The sequence below is a fragment of the Oncorhynchus mykiss genome, chromosome 3, assembly GCF_057628025.1.
Source record: "Oncorhynchus mykiss isolate SJ-2025 chromosome 3, ASM5762802v1, whole genome shotgun sequence".
NCBI classification, from domain to species: domain Eukaryota; kingdom Metazoa; phylum Chordata; class Actinopteri; order Salmoniformes; family Salmonidae; genus Oncorhynchus; species Oncorhynchus mykiss.
Genome location: NC_143024.1, coordinates 62,191,648 through 62,214,451, shown reverse-complemented (window position 1 = coordinate 62,214,451; position 22,804 = coordinate 62,191,648). Strand labels below are relative to the sequence as shown.

The 22,804-nt window shown below is 41.4% G+C and overlaps 1 protein-coding gene across 41 annotated transcripts in view; it reads right to left on the bottom strand.

Moving 5' to 3' along the window:
- LOC110520140 (oxysterol-binding protein-related protein 6) overlaps window positions 1–22,505 on the bottom strand; it is a 62,015-nt gene extending 39,510 nt beyond the window's left edge. For 22 of the 41 annotated variants that reach the window (XM_036974479.2, XM_021597229.3, XM_021597235.3 and 19 more), the window contains exon 1: window positions 22,176–22,460. The gene's annotated coding sequence lies outside the window, so the exon portion shown is untranslated. Of the gene's footprint in view, window positions 1–4,894; window positions 5,480–22,175 lie in introns of those variants that run through there. The other 19 variants (XM_036974480.2, XM_090229813.1, XM_090229822.1 and 16 more) reach the window with 5 other exon arrangements.
- Between the last annotated feature and the right edge of the window lie 299 nt (window positions 22,506–22,804).

Genomic DNA, 22,804 nt, shown 5'->3' with positions numbered 1-22,804 from the left:
CCTAAGTCACCATACTGTAAGAGATTCCATACAAACATGGATGATCCATCTTCAGCTGACCAGACAAAAAAAAAAAAATAACTCTCATCAGTCTGTCCATAGTTCCAGGCAGGCTGACACCTAAGTATTGTGTAAGTGCAGAGTCATTGTGTGAGATAGCTGTCACCCTGCCTCAGTATTGATCTAGCGTAGGCTGAGGGAGAGGGACACACGGTTCAGGTTAATTGCACCCTGAGGACTAGAGCGGAATTTCTGGTTTTCATTTTCTATCTCACAGCAGGCAGCGTAAGACATAACAGGAGTCTTCTCCTCTGAAGTGGCTGAAACCAAAAGACAGAAACAGACGACTGGTAGGACTACATCTGATATAGAAGTACAGTAGATAATAACTGGTGGGTGCTTACATTTGTCCTATTTCACACATGCACAAGTGTGGATTATACGAATGTGCGAATTGGAAAAAAATGTCTTTGGCATATCCCAGACATATCCTGAGTCACCCGACATATTTTTCACCTAGTCAGCACTGAGATTCGAACCAGCGACCTTTCAGTTACCAACCCAACACTCCTAACCGCTAGGCTACCTGCCGAATAACTGGCTGTGTAAAAAGAGACGCTGGCAGGGTAGAATCAGTGGACTTGTTTCCAAACTGCTCCCTCACACAGGGTATGATTATCAGTACGTCTGGCCTGATCACCACTTTCTCTCTGTGTAACCTTACTCCATAGTTACAGTAGTGAGTGTAGGCCTAGTTCTTACAGGAAAGAGCTGATTCAGGAGGATTCCTTATTTCAACAACAGGATACATCTGTAGCCTGGTCTCACCCCCCCCCCCCCCCCCCCCCCCCACACACACACGCTCTCTCTCATGAACATACTCTACTACACACACAGTCTGATCTATGTTACCAGCCCCTGTCTTTAACCAACTAGGAACTAAGCCCAGACACAACCTGAGCCTATTCAGAAAAGTATGTCTCTCTAACGGATCCCTTCCTCCTCATCAGTCTAGGAAGAAGACATGGAGAGTATCGGACTACTGTAGATAAATGCATTTCATGGTTAAACGCCGCCAGTGCAGTGCATGCATAGAATGAGTAGCATACAGGTGATGTGCAGTCTATCCCTGTCTAGATGGCGTGGCAACACACAGCTACAAAAAGCAGCATTGGATGTCACAACAGTGCTTGTTGGAAGCTCTCCTTCCTAGACTTGATTAGTAATGAGTTTAATCTCTTAAATCTTGTTACTGTGACTATCGTCTCTGGGCACAGATAGGACATGGAACATCGCCTGTTGTACAACAATATGTAAGAAATACACACTGAACAAAAATATAAATGCCACAACATGCAACAATTTCAAAGATTTTACTGAGTTACAGTTCATATAAGGAAATGTGTCAATTGAAAAACATTTATTAGGCTTTAACCTATGAATTTCACATAATGGGAATACAGAAACGCACAATGAAGGTAGGGGAATGGATCAGAAAACCAGTTAGTATGCTGACTGCAGGAATGTCCACATACTAATTGCATTCTCCTTCTAAACTTGAGACATCTGTGGCATTGTGTTTGTTGTGTGACAGAACTGCACTTTTATTATCCCCAGCACAAGGTACACCTGTGTAATGATCATGCTGTTTAATCAGTTTCTTGATATGCTACAGCTGTCAGGTGGATGGATTATCTTGGCAAATGAGAAATGCTCACTAACAGGGACGTTATCACATTTTAACACAAAATGTCAGCGAAATAAACTTTTTGTGCGTATGGGACATTTCTGGGATCTTTTACTTCAGCTCATGAAACATGGGACTTTTACATGTTGCGTTTATATTTTTGTTCAGTATATAATATACATTGTCTTCAGAAAGTATTCACACCACTTTACCTTTTCCACATTTTGTTGTGTTACAGCCTGGATTTAACATGGAATACATTTAGATTTTTGTCGTTACTGGCGCACACAATACCCCTTAATGTCAAAGTGGAATTATGTTTATTTTTATTTGTTACGTTTTTATTACAAATGGAAAGCTGAAAAGTATTGAGTCAATAAGTACTGAACCCCTTTGTTACGTTAAGCCTAAATAAGTCCAGGAGTAAAAATTTGCTTAACAAGTCACATAAACACTATTATAGCAGTCCATGCAAATGACTAACATGATTTCTGAATGACAACCTCATCGCTGTATCCCACACATACAATTATCTGTAAGGTCCATCAGTCGAGCAGTGAATTTCAAACACAGATTCAACCACGAAGACCAGAGGTTTTCCAGTGCCACGCAAAGAATGGCACTTATTGGAAAAAAATAAGACATTGAATATCCCTCTGAGTATGGTGAAGTTATTAATTACACTTTGGATGGTGTGTCAACACACCCAGTCAATACAAAGATACAGGCTTCCTTCCTTCCAACTCAGTTGCCAGAGAGGAAGGAAACCGCTCAAGGATTTCACCATAAGGCCAATGGTGGCTTTGAAATAGTTAGAGTTTAATGGCTGTGATAGGAGAAAATTGAGGATGGATCAACAACAACAAAGTGTTATATTTGGGGCAAATCCAAGATAACACATTACAGAGTACCACTCTCCATATTCTCAAGCATAGTGGTAGGTGCATCAAGTTATGGGTATGCTTGTAATCGTTAAGGATTGCGGAATGGAGCTAAGCACGGGCAAAATGGTTAAGTCTGCTTTCCACCAGACACTGGGAGATTAGTTCTCCTTTCAGCAGGAGAATTACCTAAAACACAAGGCCAAATCTACATTGGAGTTTCTTACCAAGAAGACAGTGAGTTATTTTTGACTTAAAAAGTTATTTTTGACTTAAATCTACTTGAAAATCTATGGCAAGACCTGAAAATGGTTGACTAGCAATGATCAAAAGAGCTCGAAGAATTTTTAAAAGAATAACGGGCAAATGTTACACAATCCAGGCGTGGAAAGCTCTTTGAGACTTACCCAGAAAGACTCGCTGCCAAAGGAGCTTCTACAAAGTATTGACTCAGGGGTGTGCATACTGATGTAAATGAGATATTTCTGTATTTATCAATAAATGTGCGAAAATGTATTGTAAATTCTAAAAGCATGTTTACTACCAATTAGTACCACTCAAAAATATGGCTGCCCTACACTACAAAAGACAACACACACCCAGAAATGTTGTTACAAAATTCACTGGTTAAACACTGTAAATATGTGACATTTTGAGTTCAGAAATGATAATAATTTGTTAGCTTCTCTTTTTTAAGTTGGTATGCAATGCACTCAGTAGACATATGACCATTTGAATGATGATACATTTGGCCACTATTTGGAGGCTAGTCTGGAGACAGAAGTTCTGAGCTGATTGAATAGGCTAATGTTTCTGCAACAACAGAAGTCAGCACATCCTCTGCACTGAAAACTGTTGAACATCACATCAGGCGCTTAGCTTGTGCATACAGAAAGCTAGCTATGTTATTTTTAGCTTGAAGGGGAAGTTGCCCTGACATTGAGTCAGCCCTATCCTTGTAGCTCAACTTCTCAACAAATTCTAGGTATTGGCCTGATTCAGGGAAAAACATACAATGATTACATTTCAAATAGCTGGTTCCTGTTTGAGGTTGTATACTTTTGTAGTGTGGCCTGTGTTTGATTTACATTGTCACTTTTGTACAGTGTGTACCACCTGTCAAGAGAATGCCTTCAGCTCTAAGCAGGGATAATGAATGATACTTGTGTCTAGCATATTGTTAACAGACTCTAGTCAAACATCAGTTTCCCAGCAGGGCTTAGCTCTGGGTTATTTTGACACGAGGAGAAATGTCACCAAACAATGTCCATTGATAACACAGCATGCTAAAAAATCCCAAGAATTCCTTTGCATGCAAGTCTCATTGGCTGCGTTTACACAGGCGGCCCGATTCTGATCTTTTGCCAGTAATTGGTATTTTGACCAATCAGATCAGATCTTTTGCCAAGAATAAAGCAGCCTTACTGCTTTCTTTGGAGGCATTTACACTGACAAAGAAGAAACAGACTGAGAAACACATCAGAGAAGTCATGGCTAGTCCTCTTCACCAATAGTGGGAGTTTGTCCTCACATAGTTCCAGGGTTTTTATCTGGATTAAAATGGGGCTTACGTGGTGGGCTTGGCAGGGCGTGGAGATAATTGTTTGCTGTATTAAAGCAAATGTCCTGCAACTCTACACATTTTGTCATGGATCTAAGGAAAACTAATTCAGTTTTAAATCACATTTCCTGCAATTCGACACATTTTTGACACGGGGCTGAGAGAATTGCAAGTTTTAAAGCTAATTTCCTGCAATTCTACACATTTTGCAATGGCTTATGCCGTGTTCTTATGCTATCTGAGTGACTTGAACATTATAACACAATCAATAGGGGCCCAATTCCATGACAAAAATACTCCTGGAATTTTAGATTCTCCCTGACTGTCTAGTTTTTATTTTGGTGATCGTTAGTTCTCAAAGATGATCTTATTTAGAAATACATAGGTCCATTATCTTTTTTTACATACTTTGTATCTGGTTATAGTCATTTTAAGTTTCATCATCCTAAAATCTTTTTTTGAATATTTGTATTAGAATTTCTATTAAAAACACCAAAAAAACTGGATGTCTTTAAGACAATCTCAACTCAGGAAAGAAGTGGAGGGCGATCAACCAACGTGAGTCGAGGTTCAACCAAAAACCAATGTCATAGAATCTATACATTTTCGATGACTATCTTAACTTGTCAGCATTTGAATGTCCAAAACATTGTATTCCCTCGGTTTAAAACCCAATCAAATGGCCAAAAAGACAACATCAGCTAAAATAACAAAGAGAAATGCTGCAGAAGCGATTACACTCGACGGAGCTACAATAAATCATACCTTTCAAAAAGATCTTATTCGTCAAACCGTCATCTCTTTCCTGTGTCATGGATTGACAGTAATACATCTGTGTAAATACTGTCTCTCCTCTCTCCAGCTGTTGAAAAGGTGTTGACTATTTACTGAACGCTGCCTGCTCCCAAGGACGTCAAATCCAATAGGTCCATTATAAAATGTGATCGTTAAATCCCCTTAAATGGGACAGACCTTATTAGCCAAAACAGACAACGAAGGACAAAATAAACAAATAAAAAGTGAACGACGCAGTGCTTTACCATTGATGTTACTCGTGTATTTGCATTTCCTTGACCAGAGCAGCACAAAGAACGAGTGCATGATTAGACAAATGCAAAAATAGGCCTGGTCTTAATGTTGAGACTGTAGGCTATACGGGAGAAAAAAAACATCCCAGTTTTCATTCATGGTAGTAGCAGCCAAAATCCCTGTCATGGGCAGATGATGATGGGGAAGTAAGGTGGACTGCTGCTTGCTGTGATGCTGTTGATTATGGCACTGGAACAAGCACAGACAGCCGTGAGTCTCCCTGGGCTTGTTGATTCATCCAGCCAAAGCCCTTCCCCACACACACACACGCGCGCACACAATTCCACAGTAACGGAATTACACTTTGACTCAGTTTTTTTTCACTTTAAAATGTATGCCAAACAAAAAAAGTTGACCCTGTTTTTTTCTGTTAGACAAAGTGCATAGTTGAGTGCCAGACTGATCCTTGGTCATGAACGGATCCTTGGACCTACCAGAAGGAGCAAGGGTGGGTATCATAACATGTCCAGCAATGTGAATGCAATGTTTTAGCGATTTCCAAAAATGATTTAATTTACTGTTCACTTGCTAATTTTCACTGCTTGTCAGGCAAGACCTCAGGATAAAAGTGCTGTGCAACAAGTACCCTTGTGACACCTCCGTTGTTTCCAGTCTCCCTCGACTACTTTGAAAAGGACACGCCATCATAAGGCCTCTGATAGTGACCCGAGTTACTGCCCTGATGACACAGATGGGTTCATCAACAACGACAGGTAATGTGTGTTATGTGAAATGCGAAAATACCCATCTCCATAGGCTAATTCTAACCAATGGAGTCCCTTGGGAAACCCAACCATCCAACGATGGGATTTATAAATACATTTTCTAGGCTCCCAAAAGGACTCCAATACAAAAACTACTTTTGGAATGCTCATATTCTGAGCTAGCCATTAAAAAAAAGTATATTCCACAGATCTAATTGAATCTGAACAACCCTTGAACTGGAAGAGAATATGAAAAAAAATATGACCTTGGCATCCCGTAATCCGAACAATCATCTTATACATTTTAGGTTTGTTCAGACTGTATTTAACACCAAGGAAAAGTTTTCCGATGAAATTGGCCCCAACTGTTCACACTGTCCCCTAAATCAGGTAGACACATTCCTTCATATGATGTGGGACTACACTGTAGTAAAAAGCTTCTGTGACTAAGCAAAAATATGTATTCAATGCGTTGCATCTGCTATGTTACTAAACAATGACAGCTCCTTGAATCTCTCAGTCAATCAGAGACGATTACTACTGGCAGGCAGCACTGCCTCAAAAAAAAAAAAAAGAAAGAAACAGTAGCAATCACCCCACTCTCTCCCAATTAACCTGTGGATACAGTTAATATAGGAAGTTATAACGTTGGAATTAATGACAGCGAGAATGAATGGTGCTAGTCAAGGAACAACTGAGGCCTGGACAAATAACCTTGACTGTGTAAAGAATAATCTCAGCTAAAGCACAGTACATACATTATCAGTCAAAGTTTGGGCACCTGCTCATTCCAGGATTTTTCTCTATTTTGACTATTTTCTACATTGTAGAAAAACAGTGAAGACATATAAACTATGACAGCCACATATACAGTTGAAGTCGGAAGTTCACATACACCTTCGCCAAATATATTTAAACTCAGTTTTTCACAATTTCCCTGTCTTGTGTCAGTTAGGATCACCACTTTATTTTAAGAATGTGAAATGTCAGAATAATAGTAGCGAGAATGATTTATTTCAGCTTTTCGTTCTTTCATCACATTCCCTGTGGGTCAGAAGTTTACATACACTCAATTAGTATTTGGTAGCATTGCCTTTAAATTGTTTAACTTGGGTCAAACGTTCTGGGTAGCCTTCCACAAGCTTCCCACAAAAATGTGGGTGAATTTTGGCCCATTCCTCCTGACAGCTGGAGTAACTGAGTCATGTTTGTAGATCTCCTTGCTCACACACACTTTTTCAGTTATGCCCACAAATAGAATTGAAGTCAGGGTTTTGTGATGGCCACTCCAATACCTTGACTTTGTTGTCCTTAAGCCATTTTGCCACAACTTTGGAAGTATGCTTGGGGTCATTGTCCATTTGGATGACCCATTTGCGACCAAGCTTTAACCTCTTGACTGATGTCTTGAGATGTTGCTTCAATATATCCACATAATCTTCCTTCTCATGATGCTATCTATTTTGTGAAGTGCTCCAGTCCCTCCTGCAGCAAAGCACCACGACAACATGATGCTGCCACCTCTGTGCTTCACGGTTGGGATGGTGTTCTTCGGCTTGCAAGCCTCCCCCTTTTTCCTCCAAACATAACAATGGTCATTATGGCCAAAAGTTATATTTTTGTTTCATCAGACCAGAGGACATTTCTCCAAAAAGTACAATCTTTGTCCCCATGTGCAGTTGCAAACCGTAGTCTGGCTTTTTTATGGCGGTTTTGGAGCAGTGGCTTCTTCCTTGCTGAGCGGCCTTTCAGGTTATGTCGATATAGGACTCGTTTTACTGTGGATATAGATACATTTATACCTGTTTCCTTCAGCATCTTCACAAGGTCCTTTGCTGTTGTTATGGAATTGATTTGCACTTTTCGAACCAAAGTACATTCATCTCTAGCAGACAGAACGCGTCTCCTTCTTGAGCGGTATGACAGCTGAGCGGTCACATGGTGTTTATACTTGCATACTATTGTTTGTACAGATGAACGTGGTACCTTCAGGCGTTTGGAAATTGCTCCCAAGGATGAACCAGACTTGTGGAGGTCTCCCATGAAGCCAAGCAAAGAGGCACTGAGTTTGAAGGTAGGCCTTGAAATACATCCACAGGTACACCACCAATTGACTCAAATCAGAATCTTCTAAATCCGTAACATAATTTTCTGGGATTTTCCAAGCTGTTTAAAGGCACAGTCAACTTAGTGTATGTAAACTTCTGACCCACTGGAATTGTGATACAGTGAATTATAAGTGAAATAATCGGTCTGTAAACAATTGTTGGAAAAATTACTTGTGACATGCACACAGTAAATGTCCTAACCGACCAAAAGTATAGTTTGTTGACAAGAAATGTGTGGAGTGGTTGAAAGACGAGGTTAAATGACTCCAACCTAAGTGTATGTAAACTTCCAAAAGAAAGACCCAGAGTTACCTTTGCTGCAGAGGATAAGTTCATTCGAGTTGCCAGATAAATGTCTCACAGAGCTCAACTAACACACACATCTTAACATCAACTGTTCAGAGGAGACGTGAATCAGGTCTTCATGGTTGAATTGCTGAAACGAAACCACTACTAAAGGACACCAATAAGAAGAGGTTTGCATGCGCCAAGAAACATGAGCAATGGACATTAGACTGGTGGAAATCTGTCCTTTGGTCTGATGAGTTCAAGTTTGAGATTTTTGGTTCCAACCGCCGTGTCTTTGTGAGACACAGGGTAGGTGAACGGATGATCTCTGCATGTGTGGTTCCCACTGATTTGTTGAACAATTCTTTGGTTAATGCATGATTCCATTAGTGTTATTTCCTCGTTTTTATAATGTAGAAAATAGTAAAAATTAAGAAAACCCCTTGAATGAGTAGGTCTCCAAACGTTTGAGTGGTACTGTACCTTATATACATAAGTATTCAGACCCTTTGCTATGAGACTCGAAATTGAGCTCAGGTGCATCCTGTTTCCATTGATCATCCTTGAGATGTTTCTACTACTTGATTGGAATCCACCTGTGGTAAATTCAATTGATGGGACATGATTTAGAAAGGCACACTCCTGTCTATATCAGGTCGCACAGTTGAAAGTGAATGTCAGAGATAAAAACCAAGCCATAAGGTCGAAGGAATTGTCCGTAGAGCTCCAAGACAGTTCTGGGAAATGCTACCAAAAAATGTCTGCAGCATTGAAGGTCTGCAAGAACCCAGTTGGCTCCATCATTCTTAAATGGAAGACGTTTGGAACCACCAGGACTCTTCCTAGAGCTGGCCACCCAGCCAAACTGATTAATCGGGGGAGAATAGCCTTGGGTAGTGGGTTTAATTCCCAGGAGCACCCATACGTAAAATCTATGCACACATTACAGTAAGTCGCTTTTGATAAAAACGTCTGCTAAATGGCATGTATTATACACTGAGTATACAAATCATTAAGAACACCTGCTCTCACATTGAGACTGACCAGGTGAATCCAGGTGAAAGCTATGATCCCTTATTGATGTCACTTGTTAAATCCACTTCAACCAGTGTAGATGAAGGGGAGGAGACAGGTTAAAGATGGATTTTTAACCCTAGAGATAATTGAGACATGGACTGTGTATTTGTGCCATTCAGAGGGTGAATGGGCCAGACAAAATACTTAAGTGCCTTTGAACAGGGGTATGGTAGTAGGTGCCAGGTGCACCGGTTTGTGTCAAGAACTGCAACCTTGCTGGGTTTTTCACACTCAACAGTTTCCTGTGTGTATCAAGAATGGTCCGCCACTCAACGGATATCCAGCCAACTTGACACAGCTGTGGGAAGCGATAGAGTCAACATGGGCCAACATCCCTGTGGAACACTTTTGACACCTTGTAGAGTCCATGCCCGGATGAATTGAGGCTGTTCTGAAGGCAAAAGGGGGGGGGGGGGGTGCAACTCAAATATTAGGAAGGTGTTCCTAATGGTTAGTATACTCAGTGTATATATGTACAGAACAAAAAATGAATGCAACAGGAAAAGTGTTGGTCCCATGCTTCATGAGCTGAAATAAAAATGTATTTATTCATTACAAGCACCATGCTCTACCAACTGAGCTGCAAAGGACGACACGTTTCATGTCGAATACACAAGGTGCAATATTCACATTTGTGCATCAGCAGTTTCTCTTGTTATGCCAGTCACTCACTTAGTCATGTCAGCTAACTGGTGTCGGTCTGGACTCGAACTCGATTTGCTCCGGTCTTGGTATTTAATACCGGTCTTGGCATTACATTTTTCTTAATAAACTATGTGTGCTTTTCATGACATTTAAAAAAAAAAAAAAATGTTATGAATAAAATAAATGAAATAGCAGGCCAATTCCACAGCCCAGTAGATACAACTAATCATTTTGGGTTGTGAAGTGCATTAGCAAAACGCTTTGTCCTTTCTTTAGAACAAAATGAAATTTACCACTAGGCTGTCTATTATATCACCCCGTCACAGGCCCTCCCAGTCAACACCACCTCATAATATTGCCTGCTGCAGTTGTTCGAGAGATGTCCAGATTCCAGCCAAACATGCAGCGTAGAGAAGACCAGCAATGGGGCCCTCGTCAACATCATGCAGACATGCCTTCGCAGTGAGCCTTCTTTTGAATGGAACACTCAGCCACTTGTTGGCAAGTGTCCGGCCAGACCCCTACAAATGCAGAAGCTAATCCAATTCACTATTTTGATACATTTGATAACCTAATTGTGAAACACAAGACATTATTTGTTGCTCATTTTCTACTTCTAAAATGCATATAATGTCCAGGGCATAACCTAGCCTGGTGGAACCAGCCTGATCGCTGTGTTCACCATTCTATTTCACTTTATGATATCTGAAGTGAAATGCAAAGGTGAATGCAGCAATCAGGTTGGTCCCACCAACGCTAATCATAACCACCACTGATAATGTAATCAGTGCTCTGTGTTTGTATGTGCCTGACCAATATCTTTGACGAGGGGCCAGGAGCTGATATGCGCTGCTATGCGGGGGCGCTGGCAACGTCCTCACCCCAGCCTGTTCATGCTCACCAACGGTTGTCGATTGGGAGAACAAGAATTAGGTGAGTTTAGTCTGACTTGTTCAAACTTCAACATAGGTGATGTCTGACACACAAACATATACTATTACTAACTGCCATTGGTAATAGAACAGTGGCTGTGTATGTGTTCACAGGAAGATGTATGGGGACTTGCAAGATGATGTGATGAAGTCCAGACTGACAGATGGGATTGATACTGATGTCTCTAAATGGAGAGAGACCTGGCACAACATTTTTACTAGACAACTTTTACTTGTATTGTCTTTTTCTACTATTGAATTGAATAGTACACTATCAGTCCAAATGGGGAGGTTATTGTAGTTATTGAACTCAACCTGCAGTCTGTTTGTTTGTTGTGATTGAGTGGGCAAGATTCTGACAGATGGGTGTGTCTTGGTGGTGGCAAGGACACACCCAAATCAAACCACACCCCCAAGCCAACTCACTTTTGGCTTTTGTCATGGCCGCCAGCATTTCTTGAGGAGCAAGACAAAACACAAGGCCAAATCAGCGGGTGCAGTTCCCCTTAAGACTTTTTCTGGTAAATATTTTCTAAGACCCCTTTTCCATCCAGAAATCAAAGCCTTTACTTATGCCGAATGTTTAAGATGGAAAATGGTAGAAAAAATGTATCTAAGCCTTCATTTCCCAGAAATATAGACTCTTAGCTTTCATTTGACGCCCAATTTGATGTGCTCCTATGTTGGTGCTCATGGGACCTTTTACATGGAAATGCCCACATATACACACAGAATGGGGTCCTGCCGGTTCTGTTCATCTGTCCATTACAATGATCTGTTCATCTACAGTCTTTGTTACGGCACCTAGGGAAATGTGTGAACAATGCCATCTGATATGGGTTCAAGAACATAGAACAGTCTGTGCTTTTCTCTACTAGTACATTGTAGGCCTATACAAAGTAAACAAGAGTCAGACTGACAGAGGGAGGCAAAACAGAGAGACTACCGTCCCATCCAAACACAGACACCTGCCTTCTTTTGTAGATCAAAGGCTAGTAGGAAATCCTTATTTCCTCTCAACTGCCCACTTCAAAGAGTGTTCATCATATTATCTGTGGTGCAGCAAGTTAGGACCTTGACCGGGCTTCAATCTGTCCCCAACACAAGGCCATAGTTTCACAGTATCTCACCCCACTATATACCCCTATAGAACAACTATTATTTAGTCCCTAACCTTTTTGGACCCTTTGAAAGTACCGCAGTGCTGTTCTGGGAGTGAATAATAAGAAGAGGTTAAAAACATTTTGCTAACACTGTCAGCTGTCGCTGGCCATCAGAGTTGGGATTTGCAGAGGAAATGAGTAAGCAACCTATGAGCAACATTTGCACAATCGTAGGACTGCAGAAATGTCTGATGGAATTGAAATCACTCGATACACTTACTGCACTACATTAAATGTTCATCTCTTCACTAAAACAAGGAAAAACATATCACATTATCTTTTATTAGCCATGCGACTGTCTACGGTATCCTTTTGTATTTGTATGTATTATGGATCCCCATTAGATGCTGCCAAGACAGCAGCTACTCTTCATGAGGACCAGCAAAATGAAGGCAGTTATACAATTTTTTTTTGAACATTACAATGCATTCAACATGTTAATACCTCTCACAAATACAAGTAGTGATGAAGTCAATCTCTCCTCCACTTTGAGACAGGGGAGATTGACATGCATATTACTAATGTTAGCTCTCTGTGTACATCCAAGGGCCAGCCGTGCTCCCCTGTTCTAAGCCAATTGACATTTTCCTAAGTCCCTCTTTGTGGTAACTGACCACACGACTGAACAGTAGTGCAGGTCTGACAAAACTAGGGCCTGTAGGACCTGTCTTGTTGATAGTGTTGTTAAGAATGCAGAGCAGCACTTTATTATGGACAGACTTCTTCCCCATCTTACCTACTGTTGTATCAATATGTTTTGACCATGACTGTTTACAATCCAGGTTACTCCAAGCAGTTTAGCCACCTCAACTTGCTCAATTTCCACATTATTTATAACAAGGTTTTGTTCAGGTTTAGAGTTTAGTGAATGATTTGTCCCAAATATAATGCTTTAATTTTTTGAAATATTTAGGACTAACTTAGTCCTTGCCAATCATTCTGAAACTAAATGTAGCTCTTGGTTAAGTGTTGCAGTCATTTCACTCGCTGTAGTAGCTGACGTGTATAGTGTTGAGTCAACCGCATACATAGACATACTGGCTTTACTCAAGGCCATTGGCATGTCATTAGTAAAGATTGAAAAATTTAAGGGGCATAGATAGCTGCCCTGGGGAATACCAGATTATGTCAGAGAGGCTTCCATTAAAGAAAACCCTCTGTGTTATGTTAGACAGGTAACACTTTATCCACAATATAGCAGGGGGTGTAAAACCATAACACATAAGATTTTCCAGCAGCAGACTATGATCGATAATGTCAAAAGTCGCACTGAAGTCTAACAAAACAGCCCCTACAATCTTTTTGACATCAAGTTCTCTCAGCAAAATCAGTAATTTGTGTAAGTGCTGCGCTTGTTGATTTTGCCTTATGGATGGAGCTTCATATAAACATACAGGCTTTGTGGAGAACACTAAGCAGATAATAATCATGCTTCCTTATGATTCTTTCCAAATAGGCACCTGTACTATCAAATGTTCCCTGTTGTATAACTATAACCCCCCCACCACCTTCATGACAAGTCAAGAAAACTGGGCTTTCCTCCCACCTACACCTCTTCCGAACCAAAATGCCTTCTCAGCCTAATCACCCACATCAAACCACAACTGAGTCCCATCCCATCTAACCACGATTTCACCCTCCAGCTAATCTGAAGAATGTCAGATGGGCTACAGTGCTTTCCTTCCAGAATCTGGTTCTGATCCAAATCATCCACTTGGAGACTTGTCAATAACGGCCTCTGTGATTGGCTATGGCAGGGAATCTAGGAAAATCCAGGATACTGTAGGATTGTTTTCTATTAGAGTGGATGGCTACAACAGTGTGATGTTTCAGACTGCTATACTCCAAAGGATAGAATTCCTTGTACAATTAAAATAATCTAATTAGAGCCATCTGTGCAGACATCCGTTTCTTGACTGATCAAGGTTCATTAAATTGAACTCGGGAGACAGTCCAACCAGCCTGCAAATAGTAAAGCAGGAACTGAGTAAACAACCCTAATTATTAGACACATGGCTGATAGAAAGACTTACGCAATATTGGTCACATCTTGTTATTTGTGTTAAATTCAGTGGAATACTAAATCATAGTCCTTGCCAGGCATTTATCGTTACCAAAGGATGGAAAGATGACTGGCTGGACAGCTTGTTTGCTTCATTTGCAACTAATTAAAAGTACAAATTGGTTACCAAAGACTGCAAAACATGTCATTATAAGAGTCCATCCATTACGGAGCTGTATCAGAATATGATATGCTGAGATGTGTAGATGAGGGATGTCAATGGCTCATACAAGCCCACAGGGCAAAATGTGGCTAATATTAGCAGAGCAGTGAAGTAAAGTCAATGTTTAGGAAGTAGTTAACGGCACATTCATGTGTCGAGTCATTTATTTCCCTCTTTCGGGCGTCAGAACCACCACTGAGTGTTTTCCAAAAGGCCTCTATGGCAGGAATGTTAGCCAGCCAGCCAGGCAATTCTCCACAGTACTAAACTGCCATAGAGAGAGAAGGAAAAGGCATTCATACCAGAGACCTCGGGGAGGTTTAGCCAAAAGGCTGTCGGCCATCCAGTCGGCCATGAGTTAAATGTCCCTCCTTGGCAAAGGAAATGTGACAACAGCAGATCCACTGGCCTAGGCCAAGTGCCCTAGCTAAGTATCCCCAACACTAAGATAGTAGTAGGACAGTAGTGGCTCCTGCTGTCTCCAGCACAGTTGAAATCGTTGGATTAAACTTTACTTTTCCCGCCTGCCCCCATTAGATTTGGGAGGGGTTGAGGAGGAGGAAGAGGAGGAAGCTCACTTAGAATAGCCAAGTGCCCCTGAGTGCTTCCAGCATGTTAAGCAGCTTACAGCCATAGCCCAATGAAGCAGGGATTTTCTATTGATACGTGAGGACAAGTCTGTTGTCTTGTCTATTTTGGATACGTCGTTGTTGTCGAGTGGTCCAAATGTAGACGCAAAAGCATACACATGTTCTGGAAAAGGAATGACACAACAACTTCACGCCGCAGGACAAATCACCACTCTACAGTGGGAGCCATATATTTCACACCACTTAAAATCACACGCCAGTAACAAATCCAATTTACATAGGACTTTACCTACGCAGGGGAAGGGGGTACTAATGTTTTCCTTGTTTCGATGAGAGGTATATCAGGCACATGTACAGTACCACCTAGTTAGTCATCGTTATCACACTGGTATTGACGGGACTGTCTGCTGCCCTGAGGATGCCGCTGATCACCCTTTCTGTTGCACAATTAAGCAGGCCCGACAACCGACTCATGCAGATCATATTACAGGAAGAGAACACAGGGGGCTTTGTTCCCATTGGAGCACAACTATTGTCTGAGATTATTAACAGGTAATAATGAATATTGATTGGATGAGTGGGAGGGGTGAGCAGCAGGGTTTAGATGAATTGAACTACTGACAATAGGAGGTTAAATCAGTTGCGAGTGCATTTCGTATGGTGTCACATTCGAATGTGATGACTAAAGTGTTGCAACTGCTTCAACTTGAATTAGCGCATAGTAACACCACATATAGAACAATGAGACAGATATTTCACTGGATGTATACATCCGCTTGGCGTTTCCACTCACTACCAAATATGTGACCGACCGCCTCGATTCGGTCTTATGTAGCAAAATTTGAAACTGTGTTTTTTTACATTGGATAAAAGCAGATACACAGAGCTACAAAATGGTATATCATACAATGCATTTGACGAACAATGGGAAAGTTATTCAGCTATTGAAAAACTTGTAACCTCACTTTTGAGAAAATGGTCTTTGAATGTTTTGGTACCTACTGGAGAGCTCTTCTTTGTCTACACCCATTCAGCATCGTTCATACCCTCTTAAAAATTTGCCCCCATCCAAACTCTGGCCATTTTACTCGCCCTATCATAGCTAGTTAGGCTGTTTTTATGTTATCCAGAGCATTGGTAACTGTAACTGTGCTGCTGGCAACAATTTAACTATGCTTTCTTGCCGACGTTTACTGACACCGGCCATATATTCAACGGGTGTTGAGCGTTCGTAAATTCATCAGTTATTCTGCGCTCTGGCACACTCAGACGAGAGTGCTCTGAAATCGGAGTAGATGGCCAGACTAAATTTACGAACACACCCGAAATGGTTACTTGCATCTTTTGTTAAGACATGTAGCTAGCTAGCTAAACAATGAACTATCATCGCAACTCATGACGTTACTATCCTGCATGAATCTGCAGGTAGCTAATCAACCAGATTCAATGTTAGATAGCCAAGCAAATGGCTCTGATATACAAATAATAATATCATACACGCAGTGGTAACCTGTCATTCAGGGCAGAGCCCCATCTGTTTTGAGCCACACATTTTTTGCAAAAAATAAATAATATTTATTCTCTCAAAACAACTATTAACTCGGAACTACGAAAACTTGACTTCAGTGAGTTCAAGACAACTGGGAAGTCGGGAATAAACAAGCTTCGACTGGGAAAATACGTTTTGAAGGGTCATCCTGCTCGGAATTGTAAATCCGGCCTCTTTCTAGAGCTACGACCTGAAAATCAATGACATCACCATGATAGCACTGGGAAGTCGGGAATAAACAAGCTCCGACTGGGAAAATACGTTTTGAAGGGTCATCCAGCTCGGAATTGTAAATCCGGCCTCTTTCTAGAGCTACGACCTGAAAATCAATGACATCACCATGAATCGACCTTGTTTACTCCAAGTTCCCAGTTGTTTTGAAAGAACCATAAATCCAGAGAATGCCAAACATTGATGACAAAATTTGCCCACGAAGAACCGCCGTGCCACCTTCCTGTTCAAGTGAGCACAGCACAACAAGGTGAGTCCAAAAATGTATTGTATGCTGCTGCATAAATTATGTAATATGCCAGGGAGATATGTATACTGTAGCTAAGAAACTAATACTAAGTGTATGTTGTGTAGTAAGATGTTGGTTGCCCATGTGCCTCACCCTAATAATTTGGTATATTTACCCCTCTTAATTTTGCCTACTGTTCTGACTTTATGGTGCACATAAAGCCGATAAACTGTTTTAGAGAAATGTAATCATTGAATATTGTAAGAGCTTTTTTTGTCTGCGTATATGCCCCCGTTATTTATCCTACGGTTCTGACTTGGTGTACAGGGAGAACACTGTAAGAATGGCCTATGTTCGGAATTCTGTCGCTGTACATTTTAAAAGTGCTAGGGAAATAGTTATGACTACGTCCGTCCTAGCTCGCTCATTAATGATTTAATGGAAATTACAGATTGCCCCTTGTCCTTATGCCATAGTTTGTGCATCTCAATTATCATTAAAAACCACATTTGTTTAAGCAAGTCAGCCATATCAGCTATGTTTTTTAAAAAGGCAGTAAATGAGGCTGAATCAACTGTTTCGCTGCCAGACAAGGCTCCTCTGATAGCCAGGTGTCGCAGTGGTAAGATGTTGGGACTGCTGTTGGGGCTGCTTTACGTAGGCTGTTTGTGGGCACCGTTTGTCACTGTTATAGTGCAATGCTGGCATGCATCCCACTTTTATGAATTTTTTGCCCCACCAAGATTTACATGCTAAAATCACCACTGCATACACATAACGTTAGCTAGCGAGGCAGCCAGCTAGCATTAGCTAACTAACAGTACACTTCGGCCTCGCGAGTGGTGCAGTCGTCTAAGGAATTGCATCACAGTGCTAGCTGTGCCACTGGAGATCCTGGCTTGAGTCCAGGCTCTGTCGCAGCCGGCCGCGACTGGGAGACCCATGGGGCGGTACACAATTGGCCCAGCGTTGTCTGGGTTAGGGGAGGGTTTGGCCGGCAGGGATGTTCTTGTCCCATCGCGCACTAGCGACTCCTGTGGCCGGGCGCAATGCACTCTGACACGGTCTCCAGGTGTACAGTGTTTCCTCCGACACATTGGTGCGGCTTGCTTCCGGGTTAAGCTGGCGCTGTGTCAAGAAGCAGTGCGGCTTGGCTGGGTTGTGTTTGAGGACGCATGGCTCTCGATCTTCGCCTCTCCAGAGTCTGTACGGGAGTTGCAGCAATGGGACAAGACTAACAATTGCATACCACAAAATTTTGGAGAAAAGGGGTTAAAAAAAGAAAAAAAATACAGTACATGTCCAGCCCACTCATTATCTCAGCCAATCATGGCTAGTGGGAAGGTTGCTTACTTTTTCTGTGGCTAAACCAACTAGGCTTGTAATTTAACATTTTTATTTGTATTTACAGATGGCATACAAGTTTGTTAATTAAGGCACATGAAAGTTCACATGTTCAAGAAGGCATTTCCGCCAAAAAACGCATTTCGATTTAAAAAAAAAGTGTTTACTAGTAGGCTGTCATTGTAAATAAGACTGTGACTTGCAAAGTTAAATAAAAGTTGTAGATGTTTTATTATTATCATTATGATTTTTTTAACCTTTATTTAACTAGGCAAGTCAGTTAAGAACAAATTCTTATTTACAATGACGGCCTACCAAAAGGCAAAAGGCCTCCTGCGGGGGTGGGGGCTGGGAGTAAAAATAAACATAAATTAAATAAAAATATAAGACAAAACACACATCACGACAAGAGAGACAACACAACACTACATAAAGAGAGACCTAAGACGACAACATCGCATGGCAGCAACACATGACAACACAACATAGTAGCAGTACAACATAGTAGCAGCACAAAACAGGGTACTAACATTATTGGGCACAGACAACAGCACAAAGGACAAGAAGGTAGAGACAACAATACATCACGCAAAGCAGCCACAACTGTCATTAAGAGTGTCCAGGATTGATTCTTTGAATGAAGAGATTGAGATAAAACTGTCCAGTGTTTGTTGCAGCTCGTTCCAGCCGCTAGCTGCAGCAAACTGAAAAGACGAGCGACCCAGGGATGTGTGTGCTTTGAGGACCTTTAACAGAATGTGATTGGCAGAACGGGTGTTGTATGTGGAGGATGAGGGCTGCAGTAGATATCCCAGATAGGGGGGAGTGAGACCTAAAAGGGTTTTATAAATAAGCGTCAACCAGTGGGTATACAGAGATGATCAGTTTACAGAGGAGTATAGAGTGCAGTGATGTGTCTTATAAGGAGCATTGGTGGCAAATCTGATTGCCGAATGGTAAAGAACATTTAGCCGCCTGAGAGCACCCTTACCTGCCAATCTATAAATTATGTCTCCATATTCTAGCATGGGTAGGATGGTCATCTGAATTAGGGTTAGTTTGGCAGCTGGGGTGAAAGAGGAGCGATTCTGATAGAGGAAACCAAGTCTAGATTTAACTTTAGCCTGTAGCTTTGATATGTGCTGAAAGAAGGACAGTGTACCGTCTAGCCATACTCCCAAGTACTTGTATGAGGTGACTACCTCAAGCTCTAAACCCTCAGAGGTAGTAATCACACCTGTGGGGAGAGGGGCATTCTTCTTAACAAAACCACATGACTTTTGTTTTGGAGGTGTTCAGAACAAGGTTAAGGGCAGAGAAAGCTTGTTGGACACTAAGAAAGCTTTGTTGTAGAGCGTTTAACACAAAATCCGGGGAGGTGCCAGTTGAGTATAAGACTGTTTCATCTGCATATAAATGGATGAGAGAGCTTCCTACCTGAGCTATGTTGTTGATGTAAATTGAGAACAGCGTGGGGCCTAGGATCGAGCCTTGGGGTACACCCTTGGTGACAGTCAGTAGCTGAGACAGCAGATGTTCTGACTTTATACACGCAATCTTTGAGAGAGGTAGCTAGCAAACCAGGCCAAAGACCCCTCAGAGACACAAATACTCCTTAGCCGGCCCACAAGAATGGAATGGTCTACCGTATCAAAAGCTTTTGCCAAGTCAGTAAAAATAGCAGCACAACACTGCTTAGAATCAAGGGCAATGGTGACATCATTGAGGACCTTTAAGGTTGCAGTGACACATCCATAACCTGAGCGGAAAACCAGATTTCATACCAGAGAGAATACTATAGACATCAAGAAAACCAATCAGTTGATTATTGACAAGTTTTTCCAATACTTTTGATAAACAGGGCAAAATAGAAATAGGCCGATAACAGTTTGGATCAGCTTGATCTCCCCCTTTAAATAAAGGACTAACTGTGGCTGCCTTCTAAGCAATGAGAACCTCCCCTGAGAGGAGAGACAGGTTAAAAAGTTCAGAGATGGGCTTGGCGATTATACTGTAGGGGCAGCAACCTTAAAGAAAACAGGGTCTAAACCACCCAGATGTTTTTGGGGGGTCTAGTTTAAGGAGCTCCTTTAGCACCTCGGACTCAGTGACCGCATGCAGGGAGAAACCTAAATAAAAAATATACAACATTAAATATGAAGTAGTGGCCCGCGACATACACCTAGTTTCCTGAAACGGGTCACATGTGGTAGTGAGAAGATGGGAAAGATGGAATGTGGCAGATTTTCTGCAAATTTTCGCATCGATTAAACATTTGATCTCAATGCTGTCCCCAAAACCAAAATATGTTATGAACAGAGTGGACTGAGGTTTGTAGACATTACCCTTCGCAAACGTTTTTAAAAATCACGTTATTTACAGTAAGTGCAAAGGCGAATTGAGTTATTGCACACGTGCAATTCACAGAGTAGGCGTTGCCTTACGGAAATATGCAGATTATGCTAGAACGTGCCAATAGGATCTCGCTAGCTAGTGCTTGGCTCTGCCCACCTCTTTGCTTGTTCTGCTCACTATGGCTTATTTGTTCCCACAGGGCAAAATGTGGCTAATATAAGCAGAGCAGTGCAGTAACGTCAATGTTTAGTAAGTGATTAACAACACATTAATGTGTTAAGTCATTTGTTTCCCTCTTTCGGCCTCAGAACCACCACTAAGCATTTTCCAAAAGGAATCTCATTTAACCTGATGTTAATGACTGGGTCCTTCAGGTCCACAGGCTCTTCAGCTAACTACTGTTATTGACTAATTAAAGCACAGCTCATGGGTTCCAATTGTGAGTCACAATTTTCAATAAAACCAGTCATCAGAAAGACGAAAAGGTTTAATGGTGAAACTAGTCTCAATGTGGCTTTAATAAGAGTGCTGGTCTAGGATCAGTTGTGCCTTCTAAATCACACAAATAAGAAGATCAGCACTACTACACCGAGCCACTTTCTGAATATGGGACCTGGTTCTGCCTGGGGATTCGATATGAACTCTATGAACTGATGTGAAAGAATGATACATTGAGGTCTCCTCTCCTTGGTCCTAAATCAATTACTAGTCCTAAAAAAACAGAAACAGAAACAGGCAGATAATTACAACATTCCTCTTGTAAATCCCTTCCTCAAGGCTTTGTCCTTTTGGATATTTTTAAACTTCACTGCAATGTCACTTCCTGACCTTCATTTCAGCAAATTCCCTGATGGGATGGATGCTCATCCAGAATATCATTGTAGGCTACTGGCAGAGGAGTTGGAAAAGGTGTTGATACAAGGTGCATGATAATCACACGTTAAAGATGATTCCAGATTGTCTGTGCCTGACACAGGAGCTGAGTACCACCACCTAAAACGTTCCACTGCTTCAACTCCTGCACCCCTTGTAGAATATTAGTTCAAAAGTATTGTGGAGCTCCTGTACCTAAGTACCGGCTGCCAAAAAATGAGTACGGGCTGCTTTTCAGTCCAAGTCATGCACTGCAGATAGTGACAGCGTGATGATGCAACTTGTATGTACGTCACTCACCAATCAATTTTCGCATCATTAAAGGATAAACTGACACTGTACCACTAAATATGACTTAAAATATGAATTAATTGTAGGCCCCTTTGCAGACAGTTATGTTTCAATTCAGAAGTCGGCCATTCAAATGCAGCAAAAGTAGACTGTCATCCATTTCTCAGGTAGTCAGTCATTGGTTAGATGGGGTTATAAACATAAGTAGCCTTCCACAGTGTCTGAGGATGCCGAGTTATCACTTGAATGGATAGCATTTTCTAGATGTTTATTTTTTTACTTCAATTTCAAAGCGCAGGGAAACAATTCACATAAAATAGTTAGATCAAGTATGGAAAACATTGCTAGCTTACCGATGTTTCGTTGTATTGACCATGTCTGCAATTTTTTTGCGCAGGAAATAAATGATACGACTTCCCTATGCAACAGAAAACCCCGCGTTCCTATTGAGACGGATGATGTCAGCCTAGGATGCTCCGCGTTGAAACCCCTTGCTAATACAGTAGATGAGATCGAGGTTTAGAACATAAGCAATGGAAAGTCAAAAAAGTGCTGTGTATGCCCGTTCTCTTCTTGAATGCAGTCACTCAGACGGATGCTCAACGCTCCTCCCTGCAGCAAGAATGAGTTTTGGAGGGAAGAAATTACCGTACTGGATCCGAGCGCAAATGGGCCAATTGTGTTTCGCAAAACCAGGCACTGGATTATTTTATGTCAGCACAGTGAACAAGTTCCCTGATAGACTGACGTCCCGAGACAGACCGCTACAGAGGAATTATAATTATAACACGTTTCGGGGTTAGAAGGATTGTACTAAGCATAATTTAGAAATTCAAGAATCAGTGGAAAGCCTTCTTGAACCGCAGGGAATCTTACTGATTGTGCCTATAAAAAGAACAAAAGAACATACTAAAACACAGACACACACTGTTCTATGCAACATACTTTTCTTTTATATTTTAATGTGATGGCCTACAACACC